This window comes from Sorex fumeus, unplaced genomic scaffold (genome assembly GCF_029834395.1).
Source record: "Sorex fumeus unplaced genomic scaffold, SorFum_2.1 ptg000226l, whole genome shotgun sequence".
Lineage (NCBI taxonomy): Eukaryota > Metazoa > Chordata > Mammalia > Eulipotyphla > Soricidae > Sorex > Sorex fumeus.
In genome coordinates this window covers 380,043-400,536 of record NW_026606283.1, presented here as the reverse complement: position 1 = coordinate 400,536, position 20,494 = coordinate 380,043, and the positions used below count along the sequence as shown (strand labels likewise).

Genomic DNA, 20,494 nt, shown 5'->3' with positions numbered 1-20,494 from the left:
CATTGAGTGGCAAACATGTTCAGTCCATAGTCTACTTTCGACATGCATCTCCCCTCCTGGGAGGATCCTGCAAACATCCTTTATTTGGTGCTCCCTTCTCTATCTGAACTGCCCTTTCCTCTAGGATACCCGGCTGGCCTCTAAGTTATGGAGTAATCCTCCTGGTGCTGATCTCAGCTATTCTTGGGTATTAATCTCATACTTTGAAGAACCAGACTTTTACTCCTGGTTCTGTGCTCAGGGATCACTCTTGGCTATGTTCAGGGGACCATCTGGGATGCTGTTGACCAAACCCAGGTTGGCTGCCTGCAAGGCAAGCACCCTACCCACTCTACTATGTTACTGGCCTCTGAAAAGTGATTTTCAAGACGGTATAGGTGTTATAAAATGTATAGAATTAAGCCATTCTGTATTCAAGTACTTGTTTTAATCCCTTTAAAATGAGAAGATAACTTCTTCCAAAAAGAAACCTATTGGATGGTTCTTGCATATTATTCAAGCATTGCATACCGAAGCATTCAAATATTATTGATTAATATATTAGTAGTAGTAGAGCATCATGGGAATACAATCTAACCTGTGATTTTAAATATATTTTGTTAATCGCAAGTAAATATCCATGGGAAACACTTCACTTTAAGTATTTCTTAGGGGAAATGTGGAAGGCAGGATTAGATAAAAATTTGGAGTACATATAAAATGAATTTGAGGGAAAATTATAACATCATTCATGATAGTTTTACGTCCTTGAATATCTTAGTAGTATTTTCAATTTTATATTTCTGAGAGCCAGAAATTCTCTTTTGGCAAGTGACAAGACAGGTGATAAAACGTTATAGAACAGGAATGAACAAGTCATATCTCTGTACTTCTAAGGAACTAGTGGTACTTTAGGAAGGCAAGTTTTGAAAAATTGTGTATCCAAAGACATTGTAGAAATAAATCACGGCAGTCAGTCAGAGCTGTAGCTGCTAAACTTCCCCATCCATATTAGAAAGTGAATACCTAGCTAAGCTGCTACAAATACTATTTGGTCATGGTAGAATTTTCCAGATGGTAGCCCACTCATCTCAGTATATTTATCTCTCATGAAGCAGTTTCAGTCCCCAAAAATATTTCAGTCTTTGATATGTCACATTTATTTCCCAGATACATTTTTGTTCTTCTGTTCATTTACAAAGACAACATTTTATTATGTTATATTTCATTAGTATAGTGCTTTATACTTGATGTTAGTATTTATCAGATAAGAATATTACTGATATATTCAACATTAACACTGGGTAAAAGGTAAGGTAAAGGCCCTCCCATTGATCGTCGATTTGCTCGAGCGGGCCCAGTAATGTCTCCATTGGAGACTTTGTAAAAGTTTTAAATAAAACATTTCAGCGTTTCGGGGGTTAAGCCATTAATTTTGTTTTAAATAATTTTGCATCAGGTATTGATAACCACTAGGCCAGTGTTTTTCAACAATTACTGTACATTCAAATCACCCAGAGAAATTCAAAACAAAACATTCCCAAACAGGGAAACAACAACAACAACGAAAACTTGTGCTAAGACTCCCACCTGCAATTCAGATTTCATTAATCTCAGATGAGGACTGGGAAAGAGTTTTTTATTATTTTTATTTAAAAAGTGTTTAATTGAAGTCACGTTGGTTTACAAAAGCAGAAATGTTTCTGTGCCTGAGGAGAGACATAGGGCCACCGCATATGGCCGCCGTCAAAGTCCAGGGTGCTAAACCTTCCCATCACACCCCACTGGGCTGTGTCAGTCCCTTGAACCACCCCATTGTCAACCTCAGTCCTTTGGTTGGAGTCTCAGAATTTGTTTGCATTGAGTTTATCCCAGGAGTTTAGTTTATAGTTTGCTGCAGGTTGACTGTAGGTTGACCTTGCGACCACTCACTACTTTCAGACTAGCTGGCCCCCGGCACCGTGTAATCCCATCAACGGCCAAGACTCAGAGACTATAAAAACCAGCTCCCGGAAGAGAACAGTGCAGTCTCCTGCCCCCGCGCCTGGCTGTCCTCGCCGGGGCCCCTTGGAGGGGAGCGAGTTGAGCTTTCCTCCCCGCCCTGACCAGGGCTTTGGCAGCCGAAGACCTCCAGAACCAGCCACCACCATGCTGAGACCACTCTCCGCACACATGAAGGTACTGGCAGAGGGACAAAGCCACGCGGGTTCCGGGGCCGAGATCTCCAAGCCTACTCGGATTGGGGCTGAGCATCCTCCACCCAGATCCTCCAATTTCCAGTAGGCGGGGGTCACACCCACCACCTGGCCCCCTGGCGCCGTGTAATCCCATCAACGGCCAAGACTCAGAGACAATAAAACCCAGCTCCAGGAAGTGACATCTTATTATCTCATTCCTACTTTGGACAAACTGGCAGGCTACACCGAATGTAGCCTGCCTACACGGCAGAGTCTGGCAAACTCCCCGTGGCGTCCCCAATATGCCAAATACCAGTAACAATGATGGATCTCATTCTCCTAAAGAGCCTTGAATATAATCTCAGGGCTAGGATGAAAGAGACGTTACTGGGGCCTGCTTGAGGCAACCGACAAATAACAGGATGATTTGTGATTTTTTTGTGAGTTTATCCCATGCTGTTTCTTTATATGCCTACGAGCCAGATCATCTGCTCTTTGTTTTTCTCCTTCTGAGTTATTGCACTTAGCATGACTCCCTCCCCTCGCCAGCTATTTTTGAAGGGTGGCCAGAATTGAGCTTCACAGCACTGGACTATCTTTTCTCATCTCAGCCATTAAATACCCTTTAAATGTCATGTGGCACCACCACTAATACCGCGAATGCATGAATGGTGTTTCCTCTCGGAGTGAGGGCTCCTCCTGGAACTGTCTCTTTGGTCATACTCATAAGCTTTAGTCATGGCTGATGAGTAGCAGGGCTGCTCTTGTAAGAATATGCACCATAGCAATTGACATGTGTATTTAAATCCAGTACACAAGGAATTGCAAGACAGTCGCTGTTTAACACAGGTCACATGTGGATGTGGAGAGAGCACAGGGTTAAGGTACTTGTCATGTTGCCTTTCTAGGTTCCATGCGAGACGCCATATATGGTCCTCTGAGCACTTGCAGGAGTGATGCCTGAGCACTGCTGGATGTGGTCCTCAAGGAAGAGCCACACAACAAAATTGATCAGATGTATCTATTTCCCAGTAGCTTAGTAACTGAAGGTTCGGTGTCTTGAGAGAAATGTCAAGAAATGGCAGTCTATGAAATCAGAATTTATGTAAATTTTCAGAACTAGGCTGGAGGGATAACACAGCATGTAGGGCATTTGCCTTGCACACAGCTGACCCGGGTTCGATTCTTCCGTCCCTCTTGGCGAGCCCTGCAAGCTACCGAGAGTATCCCGCCCACACAGCAGAGCCTGGCAAGCTCCCCATGGCGTCTTCGAAATGCCAAAAACAGTCACAGCAAGTCTCACAATGGAGACGTTACTGGTGCCCACTCGAGCAAATCGATGAACAGCGGGAGGACAGTATTACGGTGCTACAGGGTGGTGGAGGAGAGTGGGCCTTTATTTTAATCATTTAAGAGTTTTATTTTTCCAAAGCCAAACAGAAAAAATGCTGGTGATTAGAGGAAGTAAACGCCTCATTAAAGCCATTGGAAGGAAATACATAGTCAGGCTCTGGGGCCTCTTGCTAACCTGAGATAGCGAAGTGTGCCTAGGCTCCGGGATCTTAATTAATTAATAAATCTTAATTAGCGTCCTCCCGCGCCCCCCCGCCCCCCCCCCCCCCCCCGTGATGTTAAGTCACAGCACTGCACCGCACCAACATTTGATTTCAAACCCGTTTGTGGGACGAAGATTAAATGTGGCTAGCAGCGGCTCTCTCAGCACCATTGTGTTTGCTTTATTGTGGTGCATATCAAAACAGCAGTTAATTATAGTAGGACCACTTCTGCTCTTCACCTCATTATCTCTGTCTTGCACTATATTTTCTGTTGCTGCTGGCTGTGCCGCATCAGGCCTGGCACCAGTGAAGTGTGAACCCAGGGCCAGCGCTGCATCCAGCACCAGAATAGAAAGGCAGATGGCAGGTTTTACTATTTATAGCTGGAGCCAATTTGCCCACGGTGAGTCCTGCTGGAAGGAGTCTCATCAAGGATGTGTTCATTTACTAACAGGATAAAGAGCCGATCACCGAAATAAAAAGACTCCATCCCTAGGACTCCGAGAACTGAACTCGTGCTCTAGAAATGGAAATGCCCAGGACTGAGGAGGCATGTATGAGCAAGGCGTGTATTTCACCATGCTCATTCTTCAGGGTGGAATGTGAGGGACTTATTGTTGAGTGAAGTTGTGCTGCTCTAGTAACAGATACAATCTACATTTTAATTAAGCATAAAATAGGGCTATGGTCAGAACTAATTTCGTTCCATCAAATACATTGTTAAACTGTGATTAGTTTTTTCTTGCTCATAAGTCATTTCTTGACTGCCTTAGATGTAAATCACAAAATAACTGCCCCAAATTTGATTTCTTATATTGTTTCCTTAAAAGGACTTTGTTCAAACTCTGATACATATATTTTATATTATCAGTTAGCAGGTTGAAAGAAATTTTGTATTCAAAATGAAAGTAGTGTATGAATTATCTTGTTTTTTTTAATACATCTGACTTTTAAAGTGTTTTATTATCTGTAACATAATGAGCTAATAACTAAAACAACTTATTAAAGAACTTCTTGGACCAGAAAACCTGAAACACAGTAGAAAGCTAATGATAGTGGATAACAAAATTTATATTCCACAAAAATAATCATGTAGAGAAAAATCATTTAGTCAAAACTGTAAAAAAAAATCGTGCGTGAAAATGCATTGTAACTTAGAGGGTTACTTAGTTATATCCTAATTTATGCCAAAACAGCTTTCCATTCTAATTCATGGAAAAATATCTGGCATGTGAGTTTATTTGCTTTATTTAACTAACCAGTTATTCAAAATTTTTTACTCTTCTGTGACTTCTGCTTTGTACATTTAGCATAGATAGGAAAAGCTTTTAGTGGGCCTGAAAGATAGTAGAGCAGGTAGGGCACTTGCCCTCTCATGTCCCATCCAGGCACAATCCCCAGCGTACCATATGACCTCCTTCAGCACTGCCAGGAACAATTCCTGAGTCCTGAGTGCAGAGCGATGAGTAATCCCTGAGCATCACTGAAAAAAAAAAAAGCTGAACCCGGGCACACACACACAAAGGGGGTAAAAAAAGCTAATAGTGCCCAGAGAGACAGTAAGGTGGGTAAGGTGCTTGCTTTGCATGTGACTGACCTGGGATCCATCCTCAGCACCACATATGATCCCCTAAGCACCACCAGGAAGGACCCGTGAGTTTAAGCATCTCTGGGTATCAGGGACCCAGCCCAGGTCGGCTCTGTGGTAAGGATGTACTGTAGATCTGGCCCCAAGACATTAGGAATTTCCAGACATGTTCAAGTGAATCAGATAAGAGGGGAAGTTTGGGCTCCCGTGGTTGACGCAAGAATCTCGCAGAGATTCATTCAGTGACTGCCCCTGCGTCCCCCTTGGGAATGCTCCCTCTGAGCATCACGGGTCATGGGAAAGTACTGAGTCAGGGGAGAAGTTTCCAAGGCCTCCTCCACCCAGTAGCCCCTCTGTGCTCCAGGCTCACCATACTGACCTGGAATGAAAATCGGGGCGTAGGGCAGGACCAGGGGGAGGAGCGCCAGATGGCCAGTGCCCTTGACCTCTGCCCTTGCTGCAGCCCCTCCCAGAGGCTGCCTCGCCAAGTCAGCTTTCCCAAGAAGCCTCCCTCTGCGATGCTTTTGGTCCCAGCTCCTCTGAGCTGTGGGGAGGATGCTTAGCCGCGCCCCTTCACTCACCACCCACCCGCCTATTTCTGTTGGAGATGGCAGACTGAACTGTCACCGTTTCCAGCTGAGATGCAGGCATCATTTTAAGACAGCTGCCAACCATCTGGTGACTAGTAAATATTAGCCTTACCACGAAGCAATAGTATGAAGCGTTGTAGTATGATTTGTTGTTACGTCTTACTTGAAATTGCATGCAGACTTCCACATTTGAAAGCTATTTTTATTATTTTGGGATTCTACTTTACTAAAGGGCTGGAGCGATAGCATAGTGGGAAGGGCGTTTGTCTTGCACGTGGCTGACCCGGGTACGATTCCTCCATCCCTCTTGGAGAGCCTGGCAAGCTCTCCGTGGCATATTCGATATGCCAAACACAGTCACAACGAATCTTAAAAGGGAGACATTACTGGTGCCCGCTCAAGCAAATCGATGAACAGTGGGAGGACAGTGACAGTGACTTTACTAAAAATAAATAAGAAGCCATAGTCCTCTGCCTGAAGTGCAGTTCTGTATTCTGGTAAATAGCGGGATGGTTAAGAGTTCAGGCGATGAAAGCACATTCCCAGGTTCTGGCATCACTCTGTCTCTAGCACCAAGGGTGTGGCGAGGTTTCTAACCAGGCCATGCTGTTTCTCATCTGTAGAATGGGATAATAGCCCCTACCTGATAGCCCTTATTGTGGGGAGGATTAGTCTCAGTGCAGTTAAAGGTTGCAACTGCATCCTGATAAGCACAGTCTCTATTAGTATCCTTGTGACTTGATGTTACATCAAGTATTTTATTTCCTAAAATAATGAAGCCTTTTCTCCCTTTTCCTTTTTTGCCCCCCTCCCAAAGGTATTTGCTGTACTTAGTTGAACTGTCGATAAGATTTAGCCTTTTGTGGTATTGTTAATGACTAGGGCTCAAATTTGGATTCTGTAATTAGAATGCAAAAAGTAAAATCTAAGTACATAATGCTTATAAGAAGCACATAGACATGTTTCAGAATTGTCAAGTTTTCATTGAAATAGATAACTGTGAGCTTTAGAGAATAATTGGTCACATTTAAAATAAAATTGAATTTATGTAATTTTATAATAAAACGTTTTGACCTTTAAGAACTCCTATTTTTCTTTTGAAAAAAAAGTGTCTGAATATTATAGGCAGTGAATGTTTGCTAAATCAATATCACCCCGAGTTAACAAATTTCATAAATGCTAAAATAATGTGTATTTTCTTTGGAATTCTTGTCCTTATTTCACCTCAGGATTTTTTTTTATCATAACATTTTTCCTCTGAAAATATCCTTTCATCAGTGTTTTAATTATTGATGAAGTCTGCACTTGGAGAATTTATTCAAATGAATAATTCCAGTGTCAGGGAGGGAAAAAAACCACTCGAGTAATTTAATGTATGTTCCTCTCTTCAGAAATTGTATTACTTTCCTTAGCGGGCAGTTTGAGATTAAAAAAGAAATTTTTTTTTTAAACTGTTTTGCAAATGTGTGAAAAAGATTGAGGAGGGAGAGATAAAGGGAGAAAGGGGAGGGAGAGGTAGGGAGAGAATAAATACAGATCTTCCATAAAATTATGAGCCAGACTGAAAATGGTAGATTAAGAAAAATTCTTTCACTAGAAAAAATTACACTTTTCCCCTTAAATTTTTAGTTTCATCAAAACAAGTAATTTGATTAACAAATGGCAACTTTTAGATCTATCTGGTATTTGCTTTGATTAGAGGGAGAAAAGTATCTTTTAGGATAGGGAAGATAATCTATTAAAATAATATTTATTTTGTAGTCACTTTCAGGAAATTTTCTGACATTTAGCAAGAAATATATCTTAAGTAGATGGTAGAATATTTGACTTGTACAATACAGTTTCATCCTAGACCTTTAAAATCATTCATTTTTAATAGGGAAAAGGGCAGGTTATATATTGTATATATATTTTTTTGTTTTTGAACCGTTTTTGCAATATAGGATGAAAATATATCTAAGGCTGAGGGTTTTAAATTGTAGCGCACGGAGTAGATACTGAAATTTTATCTTGCTGCTTCTGAAGTTGGTTCTTGACCAGCGTGAAAGGCCAAATCCCTCATTTATAGGTTTCTTTGAAGTGGCATGCTACCTTTTGTCTCCGCTTCTCTAAAGCATAAAAATCATCTCAAAAATGTCATTCCAGCTGAGCTTTTGTGTTTTGCCAGTTTTTCTATGACTTAGATGAAGTTTCAATTAAAAATAGGCTATAAACTTATATGTGGGTGGCAATTGAGTGAACTGCTGTGACAGTTCGTATTATGAGGTTGAACCAAGTGCACAGGAGCTGAATACGATTTCAGAAACATGGGGCTATGTCAGCGTTAACGCCGCCCCTCTTCAGCCTGGGGTGGGCGTACAGGGACGGGTCCGAGAGGACAAAAGACAGAAGGCAGCCGAGGCGTTGTGTGGCGCTGGTAACTCTGAGTTCTGGACTTCCAAGGTCATCTTCCTGAAATACGCCTCTTTCCCATCTGCGGACTTGGGTAAAAGGTTTGGGGAGAGAGTCCCATCTGTATGACTCCCCAGTCCTCCAATGATCCACGCTCCCAGGTCTGGAAGGAAATAACAAGCCTCCCTTTCTCGACACAGATCTCTGATTTGGATTCGTAGCTTTCTGTGCCTTGTAAATTTCAGTATTGCAAAGTGTTTGTGTGTGCAGACTTAAGCAGATTTCGTGCCCTGCTTTTTCTGGGCCACAGGATATTAAGTTTAGATATTCGGCAGGAGAGCAAACAGCATTTTCACCTAACACTGGCAGCTGAAAAGGAAAGGAGGAAAGTTGGCAGCTCTGGTTTTGCGGGGTGAGGGTCTCCCAAGTGGGCTCAGGAGATGGGGATTGGAGGGCGCTTCAGAGTTCAGTGCAAGGGGCTGGGGATGGGGTGAGTGTGTGGGGTCTTTAGGTTACCTCCAGTGATGCATCAACACCTCCTGAGCAGCAAAGGATGGGCCATACAGCCCCAGGGGTCAAACCAGGGTCTGCCACATGGAAGATGTGATTTTTTTTTCTTTTTGGGACATACCTGGCAATGCACAGAGGTTACTTCTGACTCTGCACTCAGGAATTACTCCTGGTAATGCTTGGGGCGGGGGGCACTATATGGGATGCTGGGAATTGAACCTGGGTCGGCCACGTGCAAGGCAAATGCCCTACCCGCTGTGGTATCACTCCATCCCCAAGACATGTTCTTTAACCCCTGTTTCTACACGTGCTTTAACCCCTATTGTACCAGACCTGGATTATTTGTTTGTTTGTTTATTTTGTGGAGGGGGCACAGACCCCCAACTCCGGACTCTGTGCTCAGAAATTATTCCTGGTAGGCTCAGGAGACCAATTGGGGTGCCAGGGATTGAACCCAGGTCGACCGTGTTTGTGGCAAGTGCCCTCCCCCCACTGAACTATGCTTTTAATCTCATTGTTGCTGCGTTTTTTTAAAAAGGTGATGACTGACAAGTCTGACTTGAATAATGAAGATTTTGATAATAGAGAAAATATAATGTATTCACTTTTTAGGAGCGGTGAACAGATGCTTGAAAAACATTTCATTCTCTTGCTGTTAATCTGTTGGTTGTTTCAGAATAGAAAGGAAGGGGACTCGGGGCTGGAGCGATAGCACAGCGGGGAGGGCGTTTGCCTTGCACGCGGCCGACCCGGGTTCGATTCCCAGCATCCCATAGGGTCCCCTGAGCACCGCCAGGAGTAACTCCTGAGTGCAGAGCCAGGAGTAACCCCTGTGCATCACCAGGTGTGACCCAAAAAGAAAAAAAAAAAGGAAGGGGACACCAGATTTGGAGTATCATATTTGATTTGGAGTATCATATATTTCACATGAAAAGTAGAAATTTTTTCCCCTGAATTTCTAAAAAGCTTTTTCTAAAAAAAAAGTTTACTTAATATTTTGGGTTACACCCGGCGATGCTCAGGGATTCCTCCTGACTCTGCACTCAGGAATTACTCCTAGGGGTGCTCAGGGGACCATATGGGATGCTGGGGATTGAACCCGGGGCATCCCTCCCCGCTGTACTATCCTGATTCCCTGAAAAGCTTTTTGATTCTTCATGCTTTCAAATTTCACTTGAATCATTGCCAACATTTTGTAGTGTCACTAATTTTTCTGGTAGCATATTATTTAATGATTACGTGTATTTTAAAGATTTTTTTTTCCGTCAGCTTGGCTGTTTGCAGTTATTTCCTCACAGAGGATTTTTTTGTGTATTTTTATTTTGGGGCCAGAACTGACATTGTTCAGGGGCTTTCTCCTGCTTTGTGCTCAGGGAGGAGAGCGTGTGTTCTTTGCAAAACATGTATTCATGCTTACTCTTTGGCCCCTGATAAAAATTTCAGTATTATACCACAAAGTGTAAATAACCCGAGTATTGGATATGCCAGACACAGTAACAAAGTCTCCAATGGAGACGTTACTGGGCCCGCTCGAGCAAATCGACGATCAACGGGAGGGCCTTTACCTTTACCTTATTTTTAAAGGAGTGTATATCAACATTTTACAATGATAACACCAAAAAAATTTTGGTTTCTCCCTAATTTTAACTACTCCGTGCCAGGGAAGAAACCATTTCAAAAGCCACATTAACTAGTCTACTTAAACTAAAACAACTTTATTGATCAGGCTAGTAAGGCAAAAAAGGTAAGGGAAATTATTTCTGCAGTTTTCATATTTGCAAAACCTGCAAATATGATAAAACTTAGTTTGGAGAGTCACATTTCCCCAAACCTTATATATAATTTTAATTAAAGCTCATTAAAACATTGCTGTGTTTTAAATATTTATGACCCTTATTGTTGAGATATATTTTTAAACTGTATGTTTTGGGGCTTTTAAAAAGATTTGTTGAGAATAAAGCTTTTTAAAATATAATTACTATGACCCCAGGGAAGAAGTTTGGATATTACAGTCTTTCATGGTGAAACTGATGTATTAGATTTTTAAGTGATATGCTCCATTAAAAATATTACTTCCAAACTGGTACCGCTGGTCTATTTTAAACGTAAGCTTATAAATGTGAAATTTCCATTCACACTTAAATAGCACAACATTAAATCATTTACTCACTCAGCCCAATGTAAGCCTCATCAGCATAGCAGGGGTTGCGTTTACCGATTCCCCAATACATTACTCAGGGTTACTCCTGCCTGCCATGCATAGCAGTAACGCATGTTTGCAGGAGATGGTTAGAGGTGGAAGGAGAAGCCGGGAAGAGAGCTTACAGGATGGAGCGCGTGTCCAGCTCGCACAAGGCCCCAGGCTATCAAGCGGCAGCCCCTCACACAGTGCTGGGGGACCATATGGTGCCCGGGATGAAATTCAGGCCACCTGTACTCAGCATATATGCTGAGTCTGTTGAGCTCTCTCTCCGGAGTTGCATATTTTAAAACAACACTAAAAGCATTCCTGAATCTCCAGTTAGTATTTCAGGAGCTGAATTAGAAGAACTGATATCATTTAAAAAATTTTAGGGGCTGGAGCGATAGTACAGCGGGTAGGGCTTTTGCCTTGCACGCGGCCAACCCGGGTTTGATTCCTAGCATCCCATAGGGTCCTCTGAGCACCACCAGGTGTAATTCCTGAGTGTAGAGCCAGGAGTAACCCCTGTGCATTGCCGCGTGGGACCCAAAAAGCAAAAAAAAAAAAAAAAAAAAAACAAACCCAACCCAATATTAATAATAATTTAAAACCATAGTGTTGTCTCAGATTGGGGAGTGATGGGGGAGGAGGGAAAAAACCCACATAACCACAAAATTCCTGCTACCGTGTTTGTATTGTGAAGATTTAAAAATTAAATAAATGACTGATTCCTGATACAATACAGGTGGGTGTTATGTTATGTCAGGTGTTGGGTCATTTTGTCAGCTACCTGAATTCTGACCTTGAGTGGCCAGTGCAGGGAGCAGCAGAGATAGGACAGTTGTCCTCAGGGCCTTCAGTTAGGTTCTAGCCAACTCTGGAAGAGAGGAGAGACCCAAAGCAGCTCTGTTAGCAGGTGAGTGGAAACCACTGGTGTCCCGCACAAGTGATTTCGTAAACAGATAACTCTCCCCCCAACAAACAAGTGTTCCTGTCAGAAGACAGACGAGCCAGCTTTATTTTCATGGGGTGGTGGATTATTTGGACTATTCCTGTCTTTTTAAAACTGAAAATTAAGGACCCATGAACAGCCTCTCTGGTTCCTGATCAAGCTGCTTAACGGCCATGATCCCAGAGACTCAGAAACAAATCTCGAAACCCAGTGGCTTTTGGCAGAAATGCGTCTGGACCATGCAGTAGGTTACTATCGCTGGGCTACTCCAGGTGGGGAAAGGGTGCTGTCTCTCCACCTGCTCCCCCTTGGCGGCTCGGTGGCCACCATCCACCAGAGGCCATTGGACAGTCAGGTTTGGGCCTGCAGTGACGAGACACACAGGGCCTCACGGGATGGGGCTAGAGCCGGCCCTTTCCTCCCCATCCCAATGAGACCCCGAGTCGCCTCCCATGAACGGCCTCTCTGGCTCCTGATCAAACTGCTTAACAGCCATGATCCAAGAGACACAGGAACAAATCTCAGAACCCAGTAGGTTTTGGCAGAAATCCCTCCAGATTTAAGTGTTAAAATTTTGGAATTTCAAAATCTTTCGGCCACTACTGCAGCCATGTGATATCATATGTTATTCTTAACCAGCAATAGAAAACAAATTGTCTACTGTTGCCTTTTCACAGCAGATCTGAGTGTTGGGGTAAAATCCCAAATAATAATGGTGGATCTGGTGTCAAAATATTGAATGTAATCAAAGTAGAGAGAAATGTGGAAATCCTCTACCCCACAGGTGGGGGAGGGCGTGGGATGGGGGTGTACTGGGGTTTTGGGGGGTGGAGAAAGGGCACTGGTGAAGGTACAAGTGTTTCATTGTATGTGCAAGACTTAAACACGGAAGCTTTGTAACTGCTCTCACGGTGATTCAATAAATAAAATTATAAAAAAATGAAAAAAGTAAGGTGGAATTCATGCCCAATTCAATCAGCTAATCAGTGGCTGAATAAATAGCAGTATTCCTACATTTAAAAAATGTAGAATAAACAAGAAAAAAAAGAAAATTAAGGAAAGTTAAATTCTTAATTTTTTTTTCCCCAAAGTGGGTAGGGCACAGGGAAAGTAGTTTCTGTAAGTACTCAATTAAGGCAATGGAGAGCACCAAAGTAGGATCCTGAATTGTGTGTTGTGGTGCAGCCCTTCATAGATCTTGAAAGCTAAATGGTGGGAAAGAAAGAAGCCACTTTGAGTTGAAAGAAAGTCGATCGCTATTCTAGGCTGAATTTGAGAATTATGCAGGTTTGAAGTAAGGATCTCAGCGTTGAGTACTAACTCTTGAGAACTCAAGAATTGAAAAAACAGCTGGAGTGCAACAATTGAAAATTGAATCCCTCTTGTTCTTGAATCCCTAAAACTAATTCCAGAAGCTTAGGTATTTTACTAAAAATAGTGCAGAAGAATTAGCGTTGCCCTTAGACAGGTGTTGATAACTGTACCAGCCTGAAATCCTTAGCTAAAACTAGCAAGAGGACAAGCTCTGTGTAGAACGTAGAATGCCATCTACTGCTCGAAACTCTTTAGTATGAGAAAGTACCCTTAAAATAATTGAGATAACATTTTCAATATTTCCCTGGATTACTAGCTGATCTCTCTCCTTTAACATATACAGTTGGCCTCTTTCTTGGCTTTACATAGGGATATCCCTGGATCTTGTGCCTTTCTTTTTTAATTTTTTAATTTAATTTTTTTCTTTTTGGGTCAGGTTGGCTGCGCTCAAGGCAAACGCCCTACCGCTGTGCTATCGCTCCACGCAGCCAACATGGCCAACCCGAGTTTGATTCCTCTGCCCCTCTCGGAGAGCCCGGCAAGCTACCAAGAGTATCTTGCCCGCACGGCAAAACCTGGCAAGCTCCCCGTGATGTATTCGATATGCCAAACACAGTAACAGTTGTCACAGTGGAGACGTTACTGGGCCCACGTGAGCAAATCGATGAACAACGGGAGGACAGTGACAGTGACATTCTTTGTGGGTCACACCTGGGGATGCACAGGGGTTACTCCTGGCAGTGCTCTGGGACCATATAGGATGCTGGGAATCGAACCTGGGTTGGCTGCTTGCAAGGCGAACACCCTTCCCGCTGTGCTATCAGTCCAGCCCCCACTCGTGCCTTTCTTACGGTGCAGGAGCTCCAGTTTTTCAGACTGCGTGCGAGAAAATGAGAATTCTCTCTCAGATGGACTAAGAGATGGCAAAAGTCATGAAAGGCAGGTTGACGACAGCAACTTGGGCAGTCAGTGCTTTTGCCTCAACACTTTTTTTTAAATGTAGGAGTACTGCTATTTATTCAGCCATTGATGAAGCTTATTGAATTGAGCCTGAACTCCATATTCCTTTTTTTTATTCAGAATGTTAATTTTATTATTTTATTATTATTTTTAATCACCATGAGATAAAGTTACAAAGCTTTCCAGTTTGAGTTTTAGTCATACAATGATTGATCCACCAACCCTCCACCAGTGCACATCTTCCGCCACCAAGAACCCCAGTGTCCCCCCATCCCACCCCTCCCCCTGCCTTTATGGCAGACAATTTCCCCCATATTCTCTTTCGTATTGCCTGTTATGAATAGCATGAGATGTCGCACAGCCATGTGCTCCTGGAACTCCAAAATTCCAGGTAATTAGGGGGTAATTATCTCTGCAGAGACGGCTCAGTTCTGAGATTCTTTTGTGTGTCTCTGGGTTAAGGAGCTTAAGTAGAGGCCGGAAGCAGTTTGTGGGCATGACCTCTGAGAGTGATTATCCCATCCCGTATCCCTTGAGGTCTGGAGTTTGCCATCGTGCTCAAACACCCTTATTCAGAAGGAAAAGGAAAGTCCACTAGGTTAATATATATACTCGAGCGGGCCCAGTAACGTCTCCATTGGAGACTTTGTTGTTACTGTGTCTGGCATATCGAATACTCTCGGTAGCTTGCCGGGCTCTCCGAGAGGGGCGGAGGAATCGAACTCGGGTCGGCCATGTTGGCCGCTTGTAAGGCGAACGTCCTACCCGCTGTGCTATATATTTATCTTAATATTAGCTTTTCTCAGTTAAAAGGTTTGCAGTTTTGTGGGTTTTTTTTCCCAGCAATTTTCTCATCACCTCAGAAGAAGGGAAAAAGGGATCTCAGGAAAGTATTCTCTGTTCATCTGCAAAGACTAAACGGGCACTGTGTGTGTGTGGGGGGGGGGAAATGGGAGTGGTGGTGGGAGGGGTACTGGGAACATTGGTGGTGGAGAATGGGCACTGGTGGAGGAATGGGCACTCGATCATTGTGTGACTGAAACGCAAGCATGAAAGTTTGTAAGTCTGTAAAACTGTACCTCACGGTGATTCATTAAAAAAAATTAAAAAAAAAAAATTTAACATCATGAACCTGCACAAACCTGAATTAGAGACTTAATATGATAAAGTTAAAAGAAAAGAGAGAGACCAGAACAGACACTGTCAAGTCATCCTAGAAAGACAAGGACAGGACTGATGTTCCTGGAGGTCCTGATATGGCCAGAAATCTCTCTCAATCTTTGCCTGGGTGCTCCTGCAGAGGCTGGCATGTTTATCTTAGCCTAAGGGCCAGAATTTCCATCAAATAGAATCTATGGAGCTTAATAAGTTTGCGTCCTCACCTCATTTAACCTTGTTTCACTTTCAAGATGTGCTAAGAGTTTCCCCTAGGGACTTAGAGATCGACAGATGTCACGGGCACCTTCTGTTGACCCGCAGAGTTGAGTTGGCTCATGTTTCTAAAGGATGTTACTGACTAAAGGCAGACGAACCTGAACTCGACTCCAAATAACCTCATTCTATTTAAAGGTGATACTCCTAAGTTTGTTGTTGTTTAACCACATTTTGTTTCTGGATGGCGCTGCCTACCCTGAGTGCTGCTAGTATATATTATCCAAATGGGGCATTTATCAATCAGTAGCAAGCAACACCTGGTGCCCTGGTGTTGGGGGTGATTCCGGTAGTATTGGATGAAGCTAAAGTGAGTAGAGAAAACAAAGGAGGGAGGTCTGTCCACTCTGGGGAAGCTGATAATAACTATCTGTTTCTGTCTTGACCTCAGACAAATGTTGGGGTGTTTTGTACAGAGAATGAAAGAAGGAATCTGGGTACAGCAACCTAGATCGGGTTCCTTCTAGATCCCTGCAAGGGGCCATATGTGATTCAGAGATTCAAAGGAGCGTTGTAGCTATAGCCACGTGCTAAGCGCCTTAACATTTAACCATCTTCCTGGACTGGGTTTAGGGTTTTTTTTTTTTTTTTTTGAGAGAGGTCTACTTTTCTAATTTTTTTTTTTGAAAGGTCTGATTTTCAACATTACAGATGGGAAAAGTGGTTGTACTTGGTTGAAACTTGCTTTGAAAAGAAACCTTGGCAGTGAAGTTCAGGCCAAAAGTAAGCTGAAGAGCTTATTATGCTTTTAAGTTACAAACCAAACAGTACCATAACATTTTGTTGTCCTTTTACAGAATTATAGCAAATTGGAACTGGGAGCTATTGTTTAGGCCAAGTCCTTCATTTTGTGGTTAAACAACCAGAGATCCAGAGAGACTTTTCCATAGCCGTAGGGCTAAAAGTGACTGAGTGGGTAAGGCCTCTTGAGTCCCAAGCAAGGGCTTATTTAACTTTGTCATTATTTTAAAAATAATTTTAGTATATGTAGAACTTTTATGGTCATTTCCTCTAACGTCAAGGGCTATTTGAAATTAAATATGAATTTAAAAATGTCACCGTTAAAAGCAATTGTTAGTGTAAAATGACCTTGGGCTGGGGCTCCGTAGCAGAGAGCCTGCCTTACCTGTGTGAGGCCCTGGGTTCGACACCTGGCACTGCAGTTGAAGACTAATTACAAAATGCCATTTCTTATGCTCGGTACTTTATAACGCATTGGGATATTTTTCTTTTTCCTTCCCTTTTCCCTTTTCCAGGAGTCATGCTTGGGAGACAAGGTAGTAGGTGTTGAGTTCACGAATAGGCCGGGCCTGGGCCCTGTCGCTGGAGCCTTACCTCCTGTTATGTGTGTTTGAAAACACCCTTTAGAGCTTTCACCTACTGTCTCCCCAGGTGATGGGGGATTTTGACTCGCCATTTTTCCCCCTCTTCCTTCTTCTGAAATGTAGGTAGAAATGACGAGAATGGCCACTCGTAATGCCAAACTTATTTTACCGTCTTCTGCCATAATAAACTATGAAAGGAAAAATAAATGCACTGAAAGTAATAAGTTGCTCAGTTCACATGTTTGGGGATCAGGAATAGTGCCTGAAATGAAATTTGCTCTCGCGACTAGAATGTTCTTCATTGCCTATGCAAAGTAATGTGAACAAGATTAGGAAAAGGCTGTTTTAAATAATGAAAGGAATAAGATGTTTCTGAGCAGCCGTATAAGCACTAATTGCAAGCAGCCTTATCTGGTCATTACAGCAGATCCTCCAGAGCCTTTCTGTGACTTAGGCGGAAGCCAGGAATGGGCTTTCTCGCCGTCCCATAGTTAAGAATTGTCCCATTTAAACTCATTTTCTCTTGACAATGCTCGGATTAACCACGTAATTGCAAATCACCACACAAATGTATTGAGAAAGCCATACATTTCCCGATACAGTACAAAATGGATTGGGACGGATGGATGTCATGTCCGTTGCAGAATAAAAATCGCCCCAGGTTCAGGTCTCATTGCTTATACCTAAGAAACTTAGAAAAACATCAGCCGGAAGGGTGGGATGGATCCTTTCCCTTTTCTTTGGCATGTGAGGGCCAGCTCATCAGCACAGGTTATGCGCCCCTTGGGTGGTGTCTCAGTGTGAAGGCCAGAGGATGTGGGCCTGTGGTGCCAGCATTTATGCAGCTCACTCTGTTGGTGCTCTGGGGGCCGCTGGGGCCACAGCTGGTGAAGCAGGGGACCCCCAGGTGCTGGGGACTGAACTGGGGTCAGCTGCATGCACGGCATGTGTCTTTACCCCTCTGGGTTCTCTCCATCCTTCCTCATTTAGTGTTTTGCTCAAACGTCTTTTAGACCAAATTTGAATATTCCCCAGAACATTTGGTAATTGACTTGTGTCCCACTCCCTTAACCCTCCCCATTTTCCTTTGGACTTCATAGGAATATCCTTTCGATCCTCTTTTTTTTTTTTTTTGTAACCAGAATGTAATTTCCAACTCTTTAATCTTCTCTTGTTTGGAGGTTCTAGCAAGAACTGGAGCGATAGCACAGCGGGTAGGGCGTCTGCCTTGCACGCAGCCAACATGGCCGACCCGAGTTCGATTCCTCCGCCCCTCTCGGAGAGCCCGGCAAGCTACCGAGAGTATTCGATATGCCAGACACAGTAACAACAAAGTCTCCAATGGAGACGTTACTGGGCCCGCTCGAGCAAATCGATGATCAACGGGAGGGCCTTTACCTTTACCTTAATCTTCTCTAGTTCACACATTAAAGATTTCTTTAATTTAAGCTGTGTAGCATTGATTGCCTGTTTCTTCCTTCATGCCACTAAAAAAAAAAAAACCCCAAAAACAAACAAATAAAAAACCTGACTCTTCTGCAGCTCCCTGGCTTTATTCAAGGGAGGCTGTTGCACCAACGTTTGTAGGCGATGGTCTGAGATGCTGAGACAAGTACCGAGAAACAAATTATGGTTCACAGAGGATCACAAGACTTGCTCAGCTCTTGTGACAAACAGCAGGCTTTTCAGCCTCCTTTCATTTGCTGGCTTCTTATAATCACATCCAATGAAACTCAAACAGCGTGGGAAGAATCACCAATGAAATTCAACAGCATGGTCGGAGAACATGAGCAATTGAAGACATAATCAGTTACAAGTAGAAAAACATGCTCAATTACATAGGTTAGGGTCCTTCTCGCACCTGAAAACATTGTCAATTATATCATGACCTCCCCACACCTGGGGTCTGTGATGAATAGGAGAGGATGTTTTAAGATCTAAAGTTTAGCTAGGTCTGAAATATGTGAGAAGGGGAAGAAGTTGCTTTGTGCTGCAGGAATTTGCTGGCCACAGAGTAAAGTTAGTTTTGCCTTTTCCATATGAGACTCGAGCGTACACTTGCCCACTTAGAGCAATGTAGGGCCCTGGTTCTGCTTCCTGCTTGCAGGGCAGTGTCCAGTGACTCATCTTTATGATCTGGTTGGGCACCAACATCTCCCCCTTTGTTTAAAATGGAAGATCAGACCGAATGGCCATTTACAGACAACACCCATTTTCACACATCTTCCCAGCAATACCTTAATGTGGTTTTGAGAACAGTCAAGCCAATCAAATAATCCTTTAGCCAAATTTCTAGAGACCCCAGAGTAGGACGTGAGCCTTAAATGTACTTTAAAGTTCTTTTCTTATGAAGTCATGAAATTTACATATAAGTGGTACAATATGGATAGTATCATGCTAAGCGAAATGAGTCAGAAAGAAAGGGATAGACACAGAAAGATTGCATTCATCTGGGGGATATAAAGTAACAAAGTATGAGATTAATACCCAAGAATAGCTGAGATCAGCACCAGGAGGATTACTCCATAACTTAGAGGCCAGCCGGGTATCCTAGAGGAAAGGGCAGTTCAGATAGAGAAGGGAGCACCAAATAAAGGATGTTTGGAGGATCCTCCCAGGAGGGGAGATGCATGTCGAAAGTAGACTATGGACTGAACATGTTTGCCACTCAATGCCTCTTTTGCAGACCACAACACCCAAAAGGAGAGAGAGAACACAGGGGATTGCCCTGCCACAGAGACAGGGGGGATGGGGGGATGGGGGTGGGAGGGATATTATCCATGGTGGTGGAAAATGGGCACTGGTGGAGGGATGGGTATCTGATCATTGTATAATTGAAACCAAAGCACAAAAAATTGTAAATCTACAACTTTAAAAAAAAATAAAATAAAATAAAGGGAAAAAAATAAAGTTCTTTTCTTCTTGATATATTTTATCCATTAACAAATGATTTCTAACCTTTTTTTCCACAGAAATTATTTCTCGTTATATAGTACAGGGTTTATACATATACAGGGTTTACGCAGATTAAGTAGTATTCCAGTTCTAAGACATTTGTCAACGGAGACTAACTAGTCTCCAAGCAAAATAACACATTAAGCAACAGCCAATTTGGCCTGCAGTCCAGCAGTACATAATGTTTCAAAGTTCTCATGCCATTTCTGGACAAATTCTACAGTCCAGGTTTTTTTCTCTCTCTCTTTTTTTAAAACAACTATTTTTTTATAGGACATTGCTTTATTTATTCATTGCTTTTTGGTCATACCCGGTGATGCACAAGTGTTACTCCTGGCTCTGCACTCAGGAGTTACTCCTGGCGGTGCTCAGGGGACCATATGGGATGCTGGGAATCGAACCCGGGTCGGCCGCATGCAAGGCAAATGTCCTACCCGCTGTGCTATCTCACCAGGCCCAGGTTTTTCTCTCTTCAAATCCACAATCAGCAACCGCTTCAGTCTTCATCACTGTGATGATTCTTTGTTGCGATAAGCAAACTCAGGAATCTCTTGGTCCTTCGAGAGAGGTGGATGAGTAACAGC

General features: G+C 43.0%; 1 protein-coding gene across 2 annotated transcripts in view; it reads left to right on the top strand.

Moving 5' to 3' along the window:
• The window catches only part of RABGAP1L (RAB GTPase activating protein 1 like), a 393,084-nt gene that overhangs the window by 154,433 nt on the left and 218,157 nt on the right, over window positions 1-20,494 (top strand). The gene's annotated exons all lie outside the window — the stretch shown is intronic.